The sequence below is a fragment of the Protopterus annectens genome, chromosome 9.part0, assembly GCF_019279795.1.
Source record: "Protopterus annectens isolate FY-2018-M chromosome 9.part0, PAN1.0, whole genome shotgun sequence".
NCBI lineage: Eukaryota > Metazoa > Chordata > Ceratodontiformes > Protopteridae > Protopterus > Protopterus annectens.
The window spans coordinates 1,348,650,984-1,348,676,057 of NC_056743.1; positions in this window are offsets into that span (position 1 = coordinate 1,348,650,984).

Consider the following 25,074-nt stretch of genomic DNA (forward strand, 5'->3'; position numbering starts at 1 on the left):
TCCAAAGGAAAATGCTTGAGAGACGGAGAAAAGCACAGGAGTACATGAGAAGAACCAGGAAAATGTTGGAAATGAACCAGACACTGGAGTTGGGAGATGGAGATCAACAAGAAAAAAACAGCAACTCAAAAATTAATGAATGAATGTGGGACTATAATGCATCAACCAATTTTGTGAAATATGGCTGAACAAGAAAATCTGGAAATATTGGACTTTGTTGGCTTCATTAACCTTGTAGGGGACTCCAAAACATTTGCCCTCCTTGATGTCCTTAATGTTTGGAAGAACATTAAGAAAGGGAGAAGAGGAGGGAAAGCGTTAATGTAAGCAAAACAATTTTTTTGTTCTTAATATTATTTTTATAAAACATAACATATACTAAAAATAATATACCAAAGCACGTCCAGTTATTTTTGTATGTTATAGAAATACAAAAGTAATTAGGTACCCCCTTTTTTCCTTCTTTTTCTTTCTGTCTTCTTGTTTAGTTTTAAGAAGGTAGGCACTGTAATGTAAAAAAGAGAAAAAGCCTGGACAAAAGCATGTTTAAGATTATAGGCTGTAATATTGAGTTATTGAGGTGAGGAACTGGTTGTAAGTGCACACATATTATGATATAAGTAAAAATGGTATGCCTTTCTTAATTTTACATAGGGTAATGACTGGATTAAGTCCCTTGGCTTGATCTAACAACAGGTTTTAAGTAGAAGCAAATAAATAAAACTACTGAATGTAATGAAAAGTTTTCCTTTAGAAAACAAATGTCCGCAGTGCAACATGAGAAGCTCATAGCTGAAGGCAGCTATGTATTTGGATTCTATGGATACAAGCTGATAAAAAGGGCAATAAAAACAGAATACTTTTTTTCTTTCAGTGACTAGGAGCCACTGTTTTCTTAAGCATTTAAGTTGTTTTCTGCATCTGGGAGAGGAATAAAGATAAGACAAAAGCAGGCATCACTTAGTGTAAGTAGAAGCACAGGTTGTACCATGCATCTTAGTATGGATAACCTTAAGTATAGGTTAACTAAAGCCTGTAAGTGTTGCTGTCAATCTGGGACAATTGTCCTATTAGGAGGGTTAAACTTCATTATTTGAAGACGTATATTGCTTTGTGTGTTTGTATTAAGTTCTGGGGATATTCTCGGGGTGTGTTCTTTTTTCTTTCTTTTTCTTTTTTTTTTAGGTTTTCATAAAAACAAAAAGTCTTGTAAGATGTGACATCGGTTCAAATGGAGGCAAGAAACAACTGTATAAAAGATCAGCTTGCCGAATATTAGCATATGCATGTAAAACAAAAGCTGAAACTAGACATTTAAAAAAGCTGTTATGCATAACAGGTGGGAAAAATAAATTTTTATCATAATGGCAGCACATTCCACATTATCTTTGAATGCAAATGATCTGACAGGTATATACAAAAAAGAAAGAATAGTGAGCTATATTAATAAATGCAGAGTACAAATAGTTATGCTACAGGAGACACACTTGGAAAAAACTGAGCATATGAATTTGATAAAGAAATGATTTTAAGATGGCTACTCTGCAAAATATCTGGAACAAAGGAAATGAGGAGTACTTATATTAATTGTTAGAGGAACTCCAATAGTAATAGAAGAAGAAAAAAGATAGTAACGCTAGGTTTGTAGTAGTAAGGGGCTACTGGCAAGACAGGAGGATTATGCTGGTATGTATTTATATTCCAACTAGAACTGCTACAGTGGAGCTTAAGAACATTTTTGGAGAAATAATTAGCTTTCAGCACAGAATATTACTTACAGTTTGGGACTGGTGACTGCTTTGCAACAGTGAGAATGTAGATAGGGGGCAAGAAGAGAAACTGTAACAAAAGAGTATAGATTTTTGTAGAAATGTATGAAAATATTTGGTATGGAAGATATGAACTGAGTGATAGGAGCTCAGACAGAATTTACACATTAATACCCAAAGTACAAAAACTGGGCTAGGCTAGACAGAATTTACATTTCATAGGAACATGTGCATTTAATTGAAAGTTTTGGTATGCATCTAATAACTATTTCAGATCACATACCAATAATAACTAAAATAAAAATGTGGGGTAATGAAATAAAATGAGACAATGGCACTTCCCTACCTATCTGTTAAACAGAGAGGAATGTAAGGAACGGGTAGTTGAAATTATTCAGGAGTTATTAGGGAAGTTAGAAATTTCTTCCAAAAATATAGCTAGGGAGTGGGTACAATAGATGTGAAGTTTAAAAATAAGGCAGACATAAAAGAAACGGAGATATGGTTAAGAAGTAACAATAATTATTTAGAGGGACTGACAAAGGATAAAATATTGTAGAATGTGGGGAATCTCACAGAACAAGAAGAGGCACAACTGCAGAATGCTAAAGAGAAAATAAGGGACTACCTAGATAATAAGCATGCATTTAGAAAGATTACTGTTAAGCAACTGTTTTTTGATAATCAATCCAGAGCACAAAAGCTTTTAGCATAGAAGCTCAGGCAACAGAAAGTAGAAAGGGTTATTGCCAAGCTTAGGTAGCCTATTACAAGGAAAATAACCATTGATCCTGTGGAGATATTAGACATATTTTGGAAATTTAATGAAAGTCTGTATAAAGCCGAGAAATGTGGAAATCAAGAAAAGGTAGCAATGGGAATGTTTATGGAAGAATTAAATATGCCAAGGTTAGAAGTAGATGACACTTAATTATTAACAGTTAGGATAGGCAGAGATGGGATAAAATGGTGATGTATAACCAATCTACAGGAAAATCTCCAGGAATAGATGGTATTCCTGTGGAAATTTGGAAGTTAGGAGGTAAGAAAGTGATAAATGGCTAGAAGGTTTTGTTTAACAGTATTTTAAGAGGAAGAGAAGTACCAATATCCTGGAAGAAAGTGGTGGTGGCTGTAATACCCAAAGAGGTTAAAGAACCATCAGATCCAGCTTCATATATGCCCATTTTGATTATAAACTATGACTGTAAACTGATTATGTCTATAATGGCTAAATGGATGGCAGAGTTGATGCCAAAATCAATAGATATGGATCAATGTGGTTTTGTGGAAGGGAAGAAAACATTTCGTAGCATTAAAAGAACAATGATGATCCATAGGGAAGCTGAATGTAAGAAAATAACACTGTCATTAGTGGGTCTTGATACAAAGAAAGCATTTGAACAGACTAAGATTGAATTTTATGAATAGTGCAATGGAAGCATTTGCATTACCAGACGCAATAATACGGTTACTTAGGAGGATAAATGAAAGATCGGAGGTAAAAATTAAAGTAGGGTATTTCATCTCTGATAAATTCTGTTTGAGCAGAGGAATCAAGCAGGGGTGTCCTCTTTCCCCTTTGCTATTTGCATTATATTTACAACCATTGGCAAAAAAATAAGGGACTCAGAAATTCAAGGATATAATTGGCATAGTAACCAAGAAATGTTGTCTTTATTTGCAGATGATATTATTTTGTACATGATAAAACCATAAATGGGTATTTCAGTGATGTGGAACATTCTGAGATAGTTTCAAGTATTTTTATGATACAAATTTAATGAAGATAAAACAAAGATAATAGCTGTAAACTATATATCCACATACACATTGGTTCAGCAATACCCATATTTATGGGGACATGATAAAATAAAGCACTTAAGAGTATGGATTAAAAAAGATTCTGGTGTAGTAGCTAAGGATATGTGAGAAGAGATTAAGCAAAAGATAATACAAAAACTGAGAAACCAGAAATTCTATTTTTGTGGATATGGATGGCAACATACAAGCAGTGAAAATGTCGTTAGTCCCTTTAGTTTTATACACTGGTCAGGCATATTTTTAATCAACCAGAGGAGATGTTTTGGATAGTAATTAACAAAGAGTTGAAGGATTTTTTCTGGGAGGGAAAGAGGGCAATAGTCAAGTGGAATAAACTGATCCTTCCAATAGAACAAGGTGGTTTGGGATTACCTGATTTAAAGGGGTATTTCAGAGCTACACAGGTAAGACTCCTATACATAGCACAAGCAGAATGTTATAATTCAAAGTTGTAAGGGATGATGATAAAATAGGGTGAAACTCAAGAAATAAGGAGAGACTGGAATTTTGGATGCATATCCTTATGGAGAATAACAATAATCATAAAGAATATTATATTCATTAAGTAGCAGAATTTTAAGAAAAAAGCTAACAAAGAAATGGAGAAAGGAGATTCTGTTGATAGACATGACTACAATTAGGGGTACAGAGAATGGGTAAGGGAGGGTTGGAATTTACTGGAGAAAACTGGCAAAGGAACCAATATATTGTAAGCAAATAATTAGAGAGTGAAAGGTATTAGAATGGGAAGAAACTAAGAATACATTTGGACTGCACGATAGAGATTGACTTGTCTGTCAAGGATTGATATGAGTATAGGCAAAGAGAAAGGAATAGAAAGATCCTACGTGAAAGACCAGCACTGGTAGAGTTTTTAATAGAATGTAGAATAGAAGCTGCTGTTAAAAAGGGGTAATTACTAGAGCATATAAAGTATTGCATGATAACTATAGGAAAAAATCAGAGGAGGTTAGAAAGGATTGGGAAGAGAGACTGGATCAGCAATTCACAAAGAAACCATGAGATAATATATATATATATATAGAGAGAGAGAGAGAGAGAGAAAGAGAGAGAGAGAGACCTCCCAATTATGCAATAGAGTTTAAAAGACTTAGGGTTTTTGCTTGGAAGTGTTTGCATAGGTACTTTTATACACCAAAGCAGACCCAAATATTTTTCCTGAGGTAGACTACAAATGTTGGAGGTGTGATGGGAGGAAAGAAGTAATTGTGAATGCATTTTTTGGGATTTTGATGAGAGGGCAGGCTTTAGAAATTCCCTACACACTGCTCTTTCAGAAATACTAGGTGAGCAATTTGGTGTAACTAAGGACATTATTTTTTTAGCTGTAATACAGAATTGGAATTGCATAGACATAGTACTTTTTTCTCTCTTTTTTTTTGTCTTTTTATAAGGGCGACGTTTGAAGGTGTCGACCATACGTTGTTCGATGTTTTCAACCATCGATCTTATAATATAGACCCATTTAATTCTGGTGGTTGCCAAAAAAGCACAATTACTAGAAAATAGAAATCAAAGACTAAACCAGTTGTACTAGAAGTAGTGAATATAGTAACAGAAAATAATAACTGGGAGTGAGATCTTGAGAAAAGGGTAGGAGCAAATTACATAGCAAAAAAACGTGAATTGTGGGAGCAGTACTTGTGGAGTAATGATTTTGAGGAGGAAGGAGGTTTAAGGGAAGGCAGGAATTGAATTAACTATGTAATGGTTGAATGACAATGACTGTATATATGGTTTGTTTTCACTTATATAAATATATGATTGCCTATTTCATAAGTGATAATTCAGTAAAGATGTTTCATGTTTAATAAATTAACTGCAGCACATACACTAATGGGAGATGTTGACATTTCATTCTTAAAAACATTTACTCCCATTCCGGTAAATTAAATGCATTTTCATCATCCACAGATAGGTCTGTCCACTCACCACTAATTCTCATTTCATCCTCCATTCACTGCATAACCCAACATTCCTGCACATGGTGCCTAAATATAAAGCCAGTCTGATCTTCATGCACAGTTATGGAGAGATATGGTTTCATCCTTACTGCCCAAACTCTAAACATCTTACAATTTGGAATCAACAAGTATAACGGACAGTAATTGTTTGTGTGAGAAGGATCCTTATCAGGTTTTAGAATGAAAGATGCAAAGCCTGCTTCCAAGAGAGAAGTGATGTTCCTTTAACTAGTACATGCCTACATTTCTGCCAAACTAAACCTTGCACCTCTTGTGGAAGTTGCTTATAAAATTGCCCCAGCAGACAATGTGGGTTTAAGGCCTTCAATGTTTTAAACTTTACAATTCCAGGAATGAATTATTCCTTGACAGTTAAGAAGTCTAGTGTTTCCTGGGATTCATCACTCAGAGACCCAACAAAAAGCTGATGATGCTTTAAAAATATGAAGGAGGGACAGTTGGCTGGGAAGCTACAGCACCATATATTTTTTCAGTCCACACCCCAGAATCTCAATGTTTTCCCTTAATGAACTTGCATTAGAATTTTTCAACTAGGTGTCTAAGAAGAGGGATTTAGGAAAGTCTTTCTCTACAGTTTACAAATTTTCACTAATTTGCTATTCACCTGAAAAGCCACCTTTGTTATACTATAGGTGTAACCTATCCATGTCTATTTTTGTGAGTCTGTTTATGATTATTTGGCTCTGTTCACTTTGTTCAACCACTACCACACAACTGCAACTATTTTGCCACCTCTTCTACTCAGTGCTTGATTAGTTCTAGTAGGGTAGTAGGGTGCATAATTCTTGGGTGCAAGAGGGCTATGGGTCTCCCACTCATGACCTTAAATAAGTGTGTAGATAGTATTTAAAGGTATGCCATATGTTTAGCAAGGACTAGGCCTCTCTGCTATGCAACTTGAAAAAGTATTCCAAACATTCCTAAAGAATTATTTTAAAATCAGACTTCCAGTAAGGTAATTGGAGGAGGCACCATATTCTAGGTGCAGTAGGAGCCAACATATCTAATATCACTAGCGATCAATATAATCTGAGTAGGAACATTACGTACTTGCAGCTCAAAAGAGATGGAGAAAATTCTGTCATGCATATAGCTTCTATCAATGCTTCTGTAAGTTTGATACCTACCAGAATAATTCCTGAAAAGCTTTAATGACCCCATAGCTAATGGCTCCCAGATTGTTCAATCATAACTCAGCAAAGCACTTTTCAACTACCTTGAAGATAACTGCTAAAAGTGGCTGGCCTTGAGGAGCAAACCTTCCTGACTTGAAGTTAAAATCACCTATGAGTATGAATGGAAATTGGCATTTATCTGGAATATAATGCAGAATCTGAATACACTCAAGACTCCATCCATATGTGCAAGTAGATTGAGCAAAATGTTATGATCTTGGAGAAATATTTAAGACCAACTGCTGTTAATGCTCTTCCAAACCACTGAAATAAATCAGGATTATCCATTGTACAAGGCAAAACTGCAACTCTAGACCTATTCTTTGATAAACTGGAGGAGACTGCTACTCAATATATCCTTTTCTTATTGAGCTTAATGTGATTTATAGGGAACAAATGCATTTCTTGAAAAGCCATGACATAGGCCAAAACAAATTCAGCCAGCTAAAACTCTTGACCTCTTAATAAATTAAATACATTAAAATTTAAACTCACAATCCTTATGGCCAGTGCATAAGAAACTAGTTGTCTGATCTTCTGAAATTATGCTGCTTGACTGAGATTAAATTGATTTTATAGGATAATTCTTTCTACCTAGTTCTTCAATAATACATTTATAGTTATGCACCTTTATTGTCTTATAATAAGATTCTGTCCATACCACTTATGCTCATAAAATGACAATAGCATAGTTGAAACTATGCATGACAGACAGTAGTATGAGTCTTGAATCCTACGCTGCTTTTACCAATTTAAGTGACATGTAGATAGGGATTGAATACAACCGCCATCACCAAATAATGTGATTTATAAGGGTTGCAGAGCCTGGTAGCCACGGTGGTATGGCGGTAGCATTGTTACCTCACAGCAAGAGGTTCTCCCGTTCAATTCTCGGCGTGGCTTGGGAGTGCCTTCTGTGTGGAGTCTGCATGTCCACTCCGTGGTTGGGTAGCGTTCGAAAGACATGCGTGCGTAAATGGGAGTGCCTTCGTTGAAGGTTGGGTGTCGAGCTGGCACCTCAGCATTTCGTAAAAATCTACTACCAATCATTAGCGGACCAGAGTTCCGCTGTGCTGACCCTTTACTGGGAAAAAGCTGAAAAGACAAACATAGGGGTTGCAGAGCCTAAATCTATATAACTGCCAACAAATATGCATGTAAGGGGGTGGTGGGCCCTAAGGGATTACAAGTGCCTTAGGTTATAGTCAACATCTGTCATACCCAAATATGTTTTACACTGTCAGTTACAGAGTAAAATTATAATCACTTACTCCTCAGAATTTCACCAGCCTCAGTCTGAGCTTAGTCTTCTAATGCAATTTTATCAAAAGTAACTGAGACTTAGCTAAACTATTTGCACACAGATGCACTTATCCTGTTTCCCAGGATAGGTGGCAACTGATAGCTCTTGACTGACTGTACTCCTTTTCTGTATGCTACCAAAACACACACTATTAATCTGATGCCATATTCACAATTTCTGAGTGCTCTTCCAATAAGCCATTCAATATTACATTATAATAGCTGACAGCCAAAAAGTCTCCCTTCAAAAAATAAAGATGCCAAGAGTCATTCCAATACTTGCTAATAAAATAAGTCATCTTCCAGAAACTTTTACAAAGAAATAAATGAAAATTCTACTTAAAAATGTAATTATAAACATAAGATGGTTTTACAGTTGCACAGTCTAAAGAAATAGTGAAAAAATGAAGCAAGTAGTACCAAAAAAAGTCACCAGTAACCTACAAAAGTGTAAAAACCACTGTAGAAAGTACCAGCAGACAATTCCTTCTTGTAAAAAGACAACTTTTAACCTAGGTTAATGCACAACACTACAATTACGTTTTCATCCAACAGACTTCATCACATGTCAGTTGGTGCTTTCTACAGTGGTGTCTATACTTTTGGAGGTTAAAGAAATAAAGTGTTTCATATGGACTGACAAATACTCTAACTGCATCTATTGTTATTATTTTCAATTACTTATTGGAGCTGCCTGAAGACAAAAGGTGAAAGTAAAGTTCAACAAGTCTGTAATCCAGAAAATCTTTATTGTACTTTCTCCACAAGTTAGAATTTCCCAAGTTCAAAAACAATCCTAGACAAATGGAAAGAACATGACAGAGAGGTTATACAGGTTTTCCAAGTCCAAATAACAGTCTCAAACAAAAAATAAGAAAAGGACAGCAGTAGGTCACGTTTAATATACTCCATGTAGGTTAGATAGATTTCCAAGCTGAAACTGAATTTGTCTTTCACCTTAAAACAAGCTAGTAGAATTTACAGATAGTGCCAATCCATGGCAAGGTAATTCTTGTTGTCAAGAAACAACATGCAAGGTCAATAGTAAACAATTATATATTGCAGGTAACAATTTCATACTATTAAAGAAAAAAAATGGCTATCAGTTTTACAAATTATTGTATATACCAGTTTTTTATATTTTTAAATCCAAGAAAACAGCTATAATTTGACATTATGTATAACTAAAATAAAGAAAAATGAAAACATTTATATAACAATGCAAATAAGTATGCAAAACCAATAACATCTGAAAACCAAACATGTGTTAACCACTAAGGTCATAAAAAGAAAATCTTCCCCTCCACATAGCCCAATCTACGCAAGGCAGTAGAGGTAAGTGTATGTTACCTAGAAGAGGCAGATGCCCAACAACAGGCTCCAGTTTGGATTCCCCAGGTGAGATATATGGCACTATGTAGTAGAGTAATACAATTGCTCATGAAGAGAAGCTGAATTATATTTGTATGCCTAATAGCGGTATGCACAGTAAAGGCCCCCATGGTTCTACTGCTGCAACATCCCCTCCCCAATATGCAGAAAACAGAAGTAATTCAGAAAGCTTGAGTCAGGTCTGGTATCTCACGTCTGACTCAGAGGGTGACTGGACTAACAAGAAACATAGTATAAAGGATTAGTTCAGATAAAATCACTTTAGCTAGGTAGATGTATTCAGTTATGTAGGTAAATGGATGAGTGTTCTTGTCTAATGTTCCATTCCAGTTTATTTAATTGAATAAATAACTTGAAACTTCAATAAGGTATCTTTATTCCTCCCATAGAGTGGGAATCAGAGAGAGAGTCTCATAGATTTGCTAGATAAAGTGATTTTATCTAAACTAATCCTTTGTACTCTGTTCTTTCCCCTGAAGCAGACAGGATTTATCAACAATGAATCTAGGTTGAACTGGATTAAAGTAAGACTGCCAATCACACCTGTATACATAAAAGAGGTAGTGTACAGCCTGAATCACCACATACAAATAACAGGGATAAATGCATTGCATGGTCATGCAGTCACAGGCCCCAAGAGTTACTGACCTCTGGTTGGTGGACTGAAATTCCTCAGCCATCCTCAACAGTAGGTGCCATGCTTAAGAAAGTTAGGCACTCTGAAAAATATCCTTACTGGAATGAGTTAACCAAATGGGAACAATGAGCCCCTCCTTTGGAAAGGCAGTAGACACTAAAAATGTGAAATAAAGTCCAGGAAAAGATCCACTGCTAAGTAACCATGATGAAACTGATTTATTTAAAAAATAAAGCTTTTATAAATAGAAATAACTAATTCTCAACATTCACTTCCTTTAGAAGAAAACAGTCCTTCATTTTCCTCCAAAACTGGCCATTATCAAATTAGTCATAATCACATTGTCAGACCCTTCCAAGAATAAGGTGCAAATGGCTGAGAACATTTTGAAGGAAGACAATGTATCCTCAGTTAATATGAGTCCAAAACACTGATTCCTCTGATGAGATGTTAAAACTGGTTCATGCACTCAGCCAGTCCTTGGTTGCTTTCCGTCGGGCAAGGGCACCATAGTGGGGTACAAATGCCGATTTCTCTTTCCTTTATGGTTTCCCAAGTCCTCCTTGTCATTATCTTGGAACAATCATTTTTGCTGCAGATAGTCCAGTATCTGATCTGGGCACTCATATACTGTCACTTTTTCTTGTAGAATAAACATGAAGTGACCACTGTACAGCATGGTCCATTCTAACCTTCTTTTGCTTCAGTAACTGCAGCATTAGCCACCAGGGTTTTCCCTGCTCCTGTACTACTTCAGAAAAATTGTTCTGAAGTCTGACATTTCTGCCCAAGTAGATAATACTAAGGATGAACAGGATACACACAGGGCAAACTCATTTTCCCTGAAAGAGAGAAGCCTTGCAATCACTCAGTGGAGCCTGTAGCCAAGGTCCTGTGTTGCTTGTGGAGAAGATGGAAAGATATATCATAAGATTCCTAGACATTTATGGAAGACAAATAATGATCTTTGTGCATATTTCTGCTCAATATCAGTTTTCTTAAAGCTGCTCCAGTGGCACTGAGAAATAAAGCCCTGACTACAGCCCAATTGACCCAGCTTCAATTAGTGGCCTGGGTGACTGATGAAGTGGTAGGAAGGGATGCGTATGTCCATCCCAGTTAGGAGAATGTTCATCAGTGATGCTACTTTAGGGGAGACGTGGCTGAATGAGGGGTGTTGCTACCAGATGAGATTGATGAGCATGGGATGTAGGACAGGGAATGGGTAGGGCATATAACAACCCACTGAGGACAGAAGCAGAGATGACTGATCCCCAAAGCATCCTTAGGATCCACTACCAGCCCCAGCAACATCAAAGTAAGTCTGAGAGGGATTTTAGACAAGCTAGTAGACACAGTGTAGGCATGAGGTACTGGGGGCCAGGCTGGTGTAAGGATGCCCTAAGGGTGCCCAGAAAAAGTTGAAAAAAATATATATATAGATGTATTTGGCTTCTTAGACAGACTTTAATTTAACATGGGTGGCAACCAGTGGCTTACAGATACAGAAACAAAACTTGCTGTTTAAAAAGCTCCTACAAGCCAAATAAGTGCAGACTGTTCCTCCCCCAGTTTTTTTTTTCATTATCCAGGCACCTATGCAATTAGTGGATGAGGATGAGCAAAAATTGTATTTGTAGTTCTGCCTCCTGAAAGCAGAAATCCATGACAGAAAGAGAAGATTCCAAAACTCCAGTCCTGGTAATGGACTGCATTCAGACCTTGCCTGTTTGACTTCTCCAACTTGCATTTGCAAGTTTTGCTGAAATGTTTCTAAGTAGTATTTAGTTGCTGGCTTCTACTGATCAGGTCTACAAAGTCTGAACTGAATCTTTCTTGTGGGGATGCAGCATATAGCAACTCCCTGGATAATTCTATTTCATTCATAATTGCTATGTCCCATACTTAAATGAAGGCACTGTTACTCCAACACTTCTCCAAATTGGGGCTGGCTTTCTTACTGGCTTTCTTACTGTTCTGTCCTTGAGGCATCTACAATATGCGATGACAAATTTGATTAAAAAAGGAGGTACACAATTAAGAATGAACAAAACAATACAACTTGGAATTTACTGTATGCAAGCAGGATACACTTTAACACATCAGAAACTATGCAGCACTCTTCAGATTACATGCTGAGTTTTACACTGTCAGGATACCTCTAAAATTATTTTAACTCCACAGTGCTAACCAGAATTAGTTGCATTCAGTCATACCTTTCAACTGTCAAGATTTTTGCCTCATAGTTTTCATTTGTTCCTCATAAATTTTGTGGTTTGATAGCAAATCACTGAGTATAGAAGTCAGTAAATAATGACATATATTTGAGTTTCAGATTTTATATCTTTCAGAAAATGCATACAAACCCTAATTCTATTATTCTAAAAGTATCCAAAGACACCAACGGTCTGGAATATGATAGCTCCACACAAATACAGCACGGCTCGAACAGGTTACAAAATATTCTAGCAACTTTCTAAATTTTTGACCAATATTTAAAATCTGTCTAATTTTTTGGCCTTTGTCCCCCATTATTTTAAGCTTTGTCCAGATTTCTTGCAATAAGAATTTGAGACGTATGCATTCAGTGAAGGAATAAACACTAAATAATCTTTCATTTTAACACTGCTATTTCTTTTATTGTTATTATTATTGAGTCACAAATAATGCATCCTTGCATCTCAGTGTTGCAGGAACTCCTAAATTATCCACATTCTAACCGGCAGCTGAAGAGAACTATGTGAATGGCGAAAAATCTCATGGAAACAGACAGTAACAATAGCTATGATGCTTGTCATCTTACAACTTTGTAATGAAAGACTATCCCACTGCATGGACTCAGGTAAAGGGAAGAATGCCAAAAAGCAAATTATCATTTTCATCTGTTACTGATGTCTTAAGTTTAATACAATGTAAAGGAAATGCTGAAAAGAATTTAAACTCAAAGCTTCATACCTGTAGGTCAGAAATGCAAGAAAGATCAAGAAATGCAGGAAACTGGAGATGATGAAAGTGACTGAAAAATTTGCAGCCTGAAGCTAACTTGTTGATGAAGCAGTGGACCCAAGATCCTGTGTTTTTTGGGGAGAAGATAGAAATATATATCATAAGATTTATAGACATTATTTTTATTATTATTTTTATTTTATTATTATTTATGGAAGGCAAATATGTTAAAGATCAAGGAGGATGAACAGCCAGAATTGTCACAACCAGTCATTATAAGAATGATAACGGCTGAGAGTTGTGATAGTCAGGAGTTACAGAGAGATCTCCCTGATTATGTCCCCAAGAAAAGCGGCAGCACCACAAGAGATGTTCCAAAAGAAAGACCAGATTCCAGACAAAACTTCTTATCAAATATTCCAGATATTAATAATAAGAAGAAACCAGTTAGATATATGGAAAGTTCAAGCATCAATAATGAAGCTAAAAACCGAATATTGTTTTTACTGATGGGATTCAAAGTGTTGTTCAGTATAGATTAATAGGTAATTAAAAGGCTAACAAAAGCAGGGAGCCTTTTTAAGCCTAGCTGTGCTTTTCAAGGATGAGAATCAAACCCTGTACCTTGTGTCTGAAAAGTACACACCCTCACCATTCTGGCAACCCGCAACACCCCAGATAGATTCATATCCATTGGATTTTTTTGTCCCATATAAACTCCATAATATGCTTAACGTAAAGTTAAAGATAATTTAAAACAACTGATGTTGAATAATGCATGCTACTTTATAAAACATATATAAAATAGATGTATGCTATAACTATAAAGAGGGAGGTGCACCATTTGGGGTATATTTAAGTATACTATTGCCTGTTTAGAGGAGGTTGTATGTCACATTGTATACAAGCTGGAAGCACATTCACAGTGTCTGTGCCATCTACTCAGCATTCTGACAAACATCACAATTTTACATAAACCAGAAAGCATTTAGTGATAAATACACTGCTCCACTTAAGGATTAGTAAATATAACTATAATCTTTATTAATAAAATATGTTCAAAATGCATCCCATACAACAACTCTGCCATAGTAAAGATCCAGTCTCTTCCAAACTCCATTTTAATCTCTACCATATTATTTATTTTGTGTGTGTGTGTGTGTGTGTGTGTGTGTGTGTGTGTGTGTGTGTGTGTGTGTGTGTGTGTGTGTGTGTGTGTATAGATAGGTATACTTTGTAGCTAGGTAAGTGAAGTGGTCCATTCTGATCCTTTTCAGCTATAACACTGGCCTCAAGCCAAGATTAGATGCAATACATCAACATATATGGACTGTTAAGAATAGCCCATAAACAAGCTTATGTTTGAGAGATGGAAGGAAACCAAAGAACTTGGGAAAACTCTATGCATACATGGAGGTGACATGCAAATAAACACAAGAAATGTGTACATACTGTGTTGTGAAGCTCTCCAGGATTTCTGTGTGTATGTTACTGAATTGTGTTGCATGTATTTACTGAAAATACCAAATATCTGGTCTCACTAGGGCTCCACCACGTGTCCACCAGCAGCCTACGGCCATCCCTAAGTTCCCTCCCTCCCCGCTCTTTCGTCCCTTTCCTTGGCTATCTCGCTGCCTCTCCCTCCTTGCAATCTAGTTCTTGACCACCAGGTGGCAGTGTTACTCCTTTACCTGATGAGCTATTCTGTGCAAAGGTTCTATGTCTATCTCCTAGTCACCCTCTCAATCTCCCAGCTCCATATTATACTATTATCCCTACTGGCTATACCCTGTTTAGCCCAGTGCCAAAGTCATACCCACTAGTACTGTATGTACTCTTTATTAGCTGTAAATTCAATAGCCTCCCCTTGCCCCGCTCCTAGTCTAAGTACTCTTTGGTTAATTTAATTTCACTCACTAGTTTGAAAAGTCCCTGGAGAGACATTCTCTCATTCCCTACTTCTGTTATACCACTCTCTAGCCTATAACCCACCTTCCTCCACTCTGCCTGATTGTTTTTCTTACCTGCTTCCTCCGATTCCTCTTGGCTCTACCCACTCTGTTCACCCTGCGGGCTCACTCCACTTCCCTACCCTGCCCCCAGTTCCCACCCGCCCCAGTGCCTCTACCTTTATAGCTATTAAACCACACCCTCACCTACTTAACTCATCACTTAACACCCACTAATTAATCACTCCTACCACACCTACCCTTTACTCCTGCTTAATCTTACTACTTCACATAAACCTACAGTTCTTAAACAACTACCCTAATACCTCCCTAACTCCAGCAGTGTTACTCTTTATAACCATCATGAACACTAAACCAGTAACCTTTACAACTCTATTACTAATACTAATTTGCATTTCCTACACACACTATCTTACCAGACCTCTTTATACCAATCACACACACCCATCCCACTCTACCATCTCATCACCCTTACAACTTGCTCACTCCTTATTCTTCATATCCCCTAACCTCTACTCCCACAACTCCTTGCTCTTCAACTACAAACTCCTATCTCAACCCAGAACCACTATTCAAATACATACCACTCCCTTCTCAACACACTCCTCTAACTTCAAACCCAATGCCAAGCAACTTAAACACCTCTTTTACCTCATACACCACATTATCTCCATACTTACCTCTGGAGACATACACCCAAATCCTGGCCCTTCTACCACTCCCATCTCTCCCTCCCTATCACCTCTACCCCACTCAACTGGAAGGCCCCTCCACTTCACCACACTCAATGTCCAAAGCATATGTAATAAAATCCCACAACTTCATGCCTGGCTCCATCAAAACAAACCTGATTTTCTTTCCATCACTGAAACATGGCTCAAGCCACACATTAAAGACTCAGAACTTACTCCACCTAACTATAGCATTATCAGATATGACATAACTACTAAGAAAGGGGGAGGTGTAAGTCTCCTCTTCACCTCAACCCTCTCAGTCACCCCTTACTCTAAACCTGTCCTCAAATTTGGAAAAGCTGAGTTACTTTTAGCCCTTCTTCAAGTAAACAAACAAAAATCCATCTGCATAGCCACTCTATATATCCCTCCAGGGGATAATGCCCCTGTCCTAGAAGACATTCTCTGCTGGCTCTCATCTAATATCACAAATGAAACTATAATCCTCGGGGATGTTAACATTAATTGGGATCATATACAATCCCCAACCAGCTCCCTCAATATCAATCTTTATAATGTCACGCAACTTATTAACTCCCCAACCAGACCCTCTAAAGACCTCATCTCTGGTAGCACCTTAGACTGGATACTAGTTTCCCATCCACACTACTTCTCCAAGAGTGGCACCCTTCCAGATCCACTTGGAGACCATCTTCCCACTTTTGCCCTTTGCCTTCCCTCCTTCTTTCAGCTATCCCACTCCTACATCACCACTCACCTCATAAAAAGCTTTAACCACAATGCTTTCTCCGACACTCTAAAAAGAGCTAATTGGAACCCATTAATGACTTTACCCCTGTATAACGCAGTTACGTACTTCAACACAACCTTCTTAAGCTTGCTTGGCTTCTTTGCTCCTTTAAGAACCAAATGCATAAAAAGAAAATGCTTCCCTTGGCTGACTAGGAACACTCTAACTACTATGCGAAACTGCAATAAAGTCTGGAACCACTATCATAAAACAAAAACTTCCATTTCCCTTAATGAATGCAAAACACTTCACAACAAAGCAAAAAAACTCATTAACACTGACCATAAAGCCTATTTTTCCACTCTCCGAGTCCAAACCGAAAACAACAATAACCCCAAGAAATTCTGGGATGGCATCTCTTCCCTTCTAAGCCCAGGTAAAAAAGAAAACCATTGCCCTGACCCAAATGCCTCAGACTCAGATCTAGCTACCCAATTTAACTTGTTCTTTATTGACTTCATCTCTAAAGTAACATCATCCTTTACCATGAAACTACCAGCCCCCCAGCAACCTCCTCAGAACCCTTTCTCTCATAACTCCAATACCCTACAACCCCCTCACTTCACCACAAACCCTATTCCCATCTCTACTATAAAAAAGTCTTCAAAAATGAAAACCGTGCTCTAATACTCCTGATGAAATACCCCCCTACTTCCTAAAGACTGCTGCAGAAACCATAGCCTACCCTATCAGCATCCTAATAAATCAATCTATTTCAGAATGCCATGTTCCCCAGATCTGGAAAAAGGCCTATGTTATTTCACTCCACAAGAGTGGCAATAATAATGACATCTCCAACTTCTGTCTCATCGCTATCCTATGTTTCCACCTGCAACTCCTACCCTATCTAATCAATAATAACCTTCTAACTTCCACTCAGCATGGATTCTGTCCTGGCCATAGTACCACCACAGCTCTCCTCTCCTTACTTGAAACTGTAAACAAGGCCCGTGACTCTGGTTTCATTGTTTCCACCCTCCTCCTAGACCTCTCTAAAGCTTTCAACACCATCTCTCATACCCTTCTTCTTGCTAAGCTCTCTAAACTAATCTTATCCCACTCCTCTATTAACTGGTGCACCAGATACTTATCAAATAGGCAACAAGCAGTTAAGTGGAAAAAATCAATTTCCCCTTTCCATTTCACACCCACTGGTGTACCCCAAGGCTCAATTCTAGGACCCCTTCTATTTAACATCTTCATCAATGACTTCCACCAGGCCATCCCTAACTCTGAACATATTCAATATGCAGACGATTCAACAGTTATCTGCTCTTCTACCTGCACTTCCACCCTAATGAAACTTACCCAAGAAGCATTCTCTGCTACAGAGCTATGGATGCTCCAGAACCATTTAACACTAAATGCTAATAAGACTAAACTAATGTTATTTTCCCCCTCCAGAAGCATTACCCTAGATAAACACTCTTTCCTTATTACCAGCAAAGACAACACTTCTCTTAACTGTCTCCACTGCCAAACTCTTAGGTATCCTGATTGACGACCAGCTAAAGTTTGCTAACCATTTGCAGGCAAATATCAAAAAACACAAAAAACTAGGCATGCTTTATCATCATTACCAATTTATCTCTCCCTCTACCAGGTTCACTCTTGCTAACACTTACCTAATCCCATCCCTACTGTATGGAGCCTCTGGCCTTACCAATCTGCAATCCTCCCTCAAATCTAAACTCTCCTCCTGTTACTATAAGATCGCAAAATTTGTGACTGGCCACAGATCCAACACCAATCACTGTACCTACCTACACCAATTGAAGTGGCTTGAACTCCCCAATTATCTTATCTATACACAACTCATCCAAGCACATAAACTTATATTTATACCTTCTCTCTGCCCCTCCCTCATCTCAACCTTTAAAATGCATCTTCCTAGCAGATGCCTGTGATCCAACCAACAAAATCTAATAGAACTGCATAAACCCTCCCACCCACCCACCTAGCAAACATCTTCTTTCCTTCTGCCTCGCACGCCACTGGAACTCCATCCCACCTCTAATCTGTACCACTAACAGTCTCCCTATCTTTAAATCTCTTCTCCACTCTCACCTAACATCACTGTGGGAATGCTCCCACCAACAGTCTCTCTATCTTTAAATCTCTTCTCCACTCTCACCTAACATCACTGTGGGAATGCTCCCACCAACAGTCTCTCTATCTTTAAATCTCTTCTCCACTCTCACCTAACATCACTGTGGGAATGCTCTTGCTCTCATCCTACATAATATCTCTATCTATAATTCCTTCCTACTTCATACACTTCTGCTGACACCTTTTTAGCAACTGTCACTCTTTATTCCTCCTTAATACATTTATATGGGGTCCTATGCACTACCTTTATCAGCTGGAACTAACTTGATTATTGTTAAAACTGTGATACTTTATCTACTCTGACATTTGATTATTGTTAAAACTGTGATACTTTATCTACTCTGACATTTTATTTTCTAAATTCTCTTTAACCTCTGTATCAGTAACTTGTAGATTTACAGTTATGTCTTTTCTTAGTAGCTCTGTGTAACTTAGAATTATACTCTTGTATTTTGTATTACTGTTGTTTTTAACGAGTTGTATCTTTGGAGCTTTTCTCCCCAGGACTCCATTGTAAATGGGCTCCTGATGGCCCAGTGGACCACCCTGGTAAACAAACTGCAAATAAATGAATAAATAAATAAATAAAATGACCAGAAACCAGGACTGAACACCAGACATGTGATGCTGAGACCTTAATCACTACACCAGCATGATGTCAGTGACTTATATTATTATCCAACATTACCTAGCTACCAGCACTATTCAATAACAGATAAGCAAATCGACCTACAATGTCAGAAACAAATAAAATCTCGTAAAGTACTTTTTATGTAAATATTCTGTATGAATCCATATTGCGGTATTGTACGTATTGGTTTTCTATTAGCTGGAATCACTAGACACTGATTCCTGTAGGCAGGAGTTCATTTCTTTCATTCTTATTTGCCTAATGTGTGACTCTGAAAATGTTAGTACTCTCTGTCGGAGTCTGAAAAAGTTTCATATTGTCAGCGCTCTTACCGCTATCAACAAATATAAATAAATAAAGCCAACACTAATTGTTTGTTAATATATGAGCAAACTGTATATTATTAATACTCAAACCATCATGTATTGAAGGGCGTTTTTATACTGGTTTTTTTGTATATATCTACTTAGTATAACTGCTGTTAGTATCTTTCTAATTCACAGTATGTCTGTACATGCATTTTCCTATATTGTCAACAACCTATGCTACTGCATGGAAAAATTTTAATTGGAAAAGCCCATCCATCTGGTTAATAAACATATAACTAAATGAACATGTGGCTTTTACTGTTTGCATCTCTGTTGCCTGGAGTGTAATTAAAATGTTCTGCAAAGTTCAGCTAATAAAAAATTCTTAAATAATCAATGAATATAAAATTTTCTTCTGGTTGCATTTCAGTTGTACAGATTTTCTTGCTAACCTCTATGCCACCATTGACGGGCCTGCCTTATGCAAAAACATTTAGAAAGCAGTTGTGTTGCTATTAGAACTATATTTAAACAGTCTGATATTTGTGAGAGTCAGTAACATCAATGAACTGCATTCAATGTAACTTCTGTTGATTGTATGTCCTTTAACTCTCTCTCCCACTCTTTCTCTCTGTTTTATATATATATATATATATATATATATATATATATATATATATATATATATATATAGTTCTACTTTAAATGGTCACCTTACCAGAATGTTGACTCCTATAACAATGACATGAAAACAGCAACAATTTACAAAGGCAAACTCCTGGAATGGCGAATTTCGCCTCCGGGAAACTAACCACTTGGCCACCACTGACTGTTGCCCTGTCTCCACTGTAGTGCAATCTCAGAGTTGGTATATTTAGGTAGGGGGGAGTGGGTTTTACTTATGTATTATTTTGGTTTTTCTACTACGGTGGGTTTAATTTAAGTATTATTTTGTTTTCGTCAGTGGTGACCAAGTCGTTAGTTTCCCAGAAAACAACATAATACGTAAATTAAACCCACTGTAGAGGAAAAAAAATTAATACATAAATAAAACTACTGGAGTGGGTACTTCACCCCCACACCCCCTCTACCTAAATATACCAACTCTGAGATTGCACTATAGTGGGGACAAGGGCAAAGTTCATCAGTGGTGGCCAAGTGGTTAGTTTCCCGGAGGTGAAATTCACCATTCCAGGAGTTTACTGTTGTAAATCATCACTGTTTTTGTTCCGCTGTTATAGGAGTCGACATTCTGGTAAGTTAACCATTTAAAGGAGCACTAGATATATATATATATATATATATATATATATATATATATATATATATATATATATATATATGGGTCTACTATGTTTCATTAAAAACTCATTTCACTGAATTTCAATTCACCCACACCAAATTGCTGATAGCTCAAATTACTGAAAACACATTTCACCGAATCCCATTTCACTGAAGTGAAGTATTGGCACTGTGTAGAGTACTGTAAGGCAAGTAAAAGGTATATGCCCTCTTCCCCACTGTACTGCAATCCTGGAGTTAGTATAAATAGTTGGTGGGGTGGGGGCACAGACCCCCACATTAGGGGTTGTGGCGGGTTTAGCCCCCCACCTAGTTTGGTTTAATATTATATTTCACCGAAAGCTTACAATGCTGAATTTCAAAACACTACATTTTAAACTACAGACATGCGCACTTACATCACGAATGACTAACTCTTTCCAGAAGAGAATAAAATGAATGAAGAAAACCCCAAAGAAGCTGTACTGCCTCATACATAGACTACAGTAAAAGAGGAAGAAGAGCCTATTCTAAAAGAAGTAAGAACAGCACCAAGGAAAATTAAGTCAAGGAAGGCAGCAGGGTCAGATGAGGTCACAGCAGATATGATGAAGATGTTAAGCGAGTTAGGGGAGAAATGGCTGCTGAGGGTGCTCATAGCAGTATGGAGAAAGAGGCATATCCAAGATGGTTGGAAAATAAGTATACCTAATGCTAGTGGTCAAGAAGAAAGGGGACATTCACAAATGTGGGCAGTGTAGAGATATCATACTCCTCTCACACTGTATGAAAGTTCTAGGGGACGGTGATTGTTAAACAAATATGCAGAGTAGTAAAACGTAAGATGGGAGATGAGCAGTTGAAATTCAGATCAGGATACAGCACAAGTGAGCCAACATTTGCAGTGAGACACAGACTTTAGAAGAGGCTAGACATGAGGGAAGAGTCCTATTGGATATTCCTAGACTTGTAGAAAATGTATGGCAAGGTCCCAAGAAAGCTGAATAAGGCAGTCCTACAATGGTTCGAAGTCTCAGCAACCTTGGTAGAATTAGTGCAGATTATGTACAAGGACATAGTGACAGAAGTACAAGCTATGTTTAGACTCACAGAGAGGTAACCAGTGGGAGTGCATCAGGGCTCAGCTTGTGTCCACTGCTGTTCATACTGGTGATGGACTATATTAGCAAACATGTTACAGGGGATGGATAAAGTAAACTGCTGTATGCAGGCAATGTGGCATTACAACAGACACTGAACACGAACTTCAGCAAATGGGAAGCGAATAGATTGCAAAACTGAAGGTGCATGGGATGAAACAGGCAAGACTGATATCATGGCAGCAAACGGGAGGATATTAGAAGATGAAAACTGAGACAGTAGAAAAAATAGTGGAACAGGTGAACAGCTTCAACTATCTGGGATGGGTGGTTAAGAAGGAAGGAAGTCTGACTGAGAATGTCAAAGCTAGAATCAGAGGGGCTACATCCACATGGCACAGAGTGTCAGGTATAGCATGTGGCAGAAGAATGCCAAAGCAGCTGAAAAGTATTATGTACAATGGTGCAACAAATACTTCTCTCTGGTATAGAAAACTGGGCAGTGAAGGCAGAGCAGCTGAGGAAACTAAAGATATTGGAGATGAAGTGCCCGAGACGGATGGTGCAAACAGAGATGTGGTGTCATCAGAGAGGAAGACAAAGTAGCTCCAAATTGCAGAGGATGTCAAAGAGTACAGATTACTCTGGTTCAGGCATTAAATGTGCATTGAAGCATATGTATTAAAGCAGAAAATGCTTTGGTGAAGAACATTTGGGAGAGAAAGGAAGAAGGCAAAAGGAAACAAGGACATCCAGCAAAGATGGATGGATTGCATGTGAGACGGCTTGCAACAGTGAGGTATGACTGTAAAAAATGCAAGAGATTGATAATGAATCCAGAGAGGTGGCAATAGTTGATTCAATACCCTGACCCCATATAGAAAGTGGGGAAAAGGGGGGTTGATGATGACAAAAATCATAGATGTCTGGCTGAATTTGTTTCAGTTAACTTAAATAAATGTACTTTATTTTCAGCCTTTAGGAACATTAACAAAAAAAGTTCATGAAGGAGAAAAATTCTTTCAGACTGCTGAAATCTGCACAAGAAACATATCGAAACATCATGTTATGAAACTGATAAGTCCTTCTGTATTAGAGGTGAAATGTATTGCGCTTGCCTGATTGGTAATGTTCATGTGCATTTGTGAATAAAACTGATCATTCTTGCTAATACCAAAGTGAGTTTACACGCAGGCAGAAAGCTGGGAGGGACATGTGATCTAATTCTATAAAATTGCATGTAATTTTGGCATTTCCTAATTTTTCTAATGGGATAATATGCTACTAATCACAGAGACCAGGAACTAGAAATTAAACTGCAATCTTGTCATTTGTGCTAAGTATGTTCTGTATCTACGTTAAGCAAACTTTGAGAGGTATAAGGAGATGTTCCCATGGCAACTCTGAAAATTATGTCCTGTTGTACTCAGAAAGCAGCATTCTGATTCGTCCAGATCCTACTGTGTTTCCAGATACTAGTGTAGCTTAACGTCTTATGCCATCTGCCCAATTACTTAGCTCTTGGAAATATCTTTGTACCTGCATTTTGCATGGTGAGAGGTATTGTTGCAAATTCCTATAGTTCGCGGTATTTTAATTTCCTTTTTTTTCATGAGTGACAAAAATATATCATACTGACAGTATTTTCCCTGGCCTTTATAGCTAAATGCACCTATTTGCTTGGATGAGACAGATAAAAATCACACATTTGGACTGTGTGAAAGTGGTCTATGAGCATTATAATTATCTGGGAGATGACATTGCACTGATGTGTCATTCATATAACCTCCTCCCAGCTGTTGCTTATTTACAAGATTACTGGCTACCTACTTACATAGTATTATGCCTTCAATTTCTTTTACAAACTATCTTTATGGGTCTATTTCACTTACCTGAATGCTCACATCACTGGCTTTCACTTTACCAAGAACAATACACTGACAAGCCAGAAGACCGACATCTGGAACACCAACATTCCGACCCGAGGTAAGTAACCACTTGGCCATCCTGTTGAACTTTGCTCCTTACCCCACTGTAGTGCGATGTCGGAGTTGATATATTTTAGTTAGGGGGGTGTAGAGGGGCACAGCCCCCCACACGGGTGGATTTAGTTTTGTTTTTTGTTTTTTTTTTTGAGATGGCCAAGTGGTTACTTAACCCGGGTCAGAATGTCGGTGTTCCGGATGTCGGTCTTCTGGTTTGTTGGTGTATTCATCTTGGTGAAGTGAAAGTCGGTGATGTGGGCGTTTGGGTAGGTGAAGTAGATCCATCTTTACACACGTCATATTGACCTGTATTATTCTATTTTCATTTTAGGCAGGTGCAGTAATACAACACAGCTCACACAAGATGGGGAGCAAATGTAAACAGCCATGGGTTTATTATGCCAGTTAGACCATTAATATTCATTGAATGAATTGACTAAATTACTATTTCAGATGAGATGTCACATCTCAGATGTGTACCAGGCAGGATGCCAAGGAGGCTTCCTAATTCCCCTACCTAAAGTGTAGAGTACATTAATGTCTGGCTTTGTTAGTCTTCTGTCACAGGTTACATTTGTTTTATAGCTAGCATTAACATATATTGAGCCACCTTACTGTCTGACAAAGCGAGGCTGCCTCAAGAGTTCTATACCTCCACAGAACAATCACCCATGAGGACCAGACTACTCTGTAGCCTCCTACTGATTAACAGCCATTCTTTGTATACCTGCCTTCTACCACATAATTGCAATAGCCTATTATCCCCTTCCTTTCTCTTGTTGGGTAAGAAAAAAGCTTGAAACCCCATGGGAAAAACAGGAAACTCTTTGTCAGCTGCTAGTGTGATCACATTTCCTGGCCAGCGATTCCCACTTCTAACCAACTAACCTGACTTATGCACTTGTTTCAAGCCTCTTAGACACCTATTTTTACAAGGGGTGAGCTGGGATGAGAACTTTGATCTGATAGTGACAAAGAAAAAAAAAAGACAAAAACAATCACCTGGACAACATCTCCTTTTTTCCCATGGGTTTGGACCAGCCATTCCCTTCCAGACCTTAACTAAGTTATTCTGTTATCCTTTCTCCTGTCCCTCACTTCTCCTTTTGCTGCCCCTGCCCCCTAGCTATAGTTGACTAGCTCAAAGTACCCCT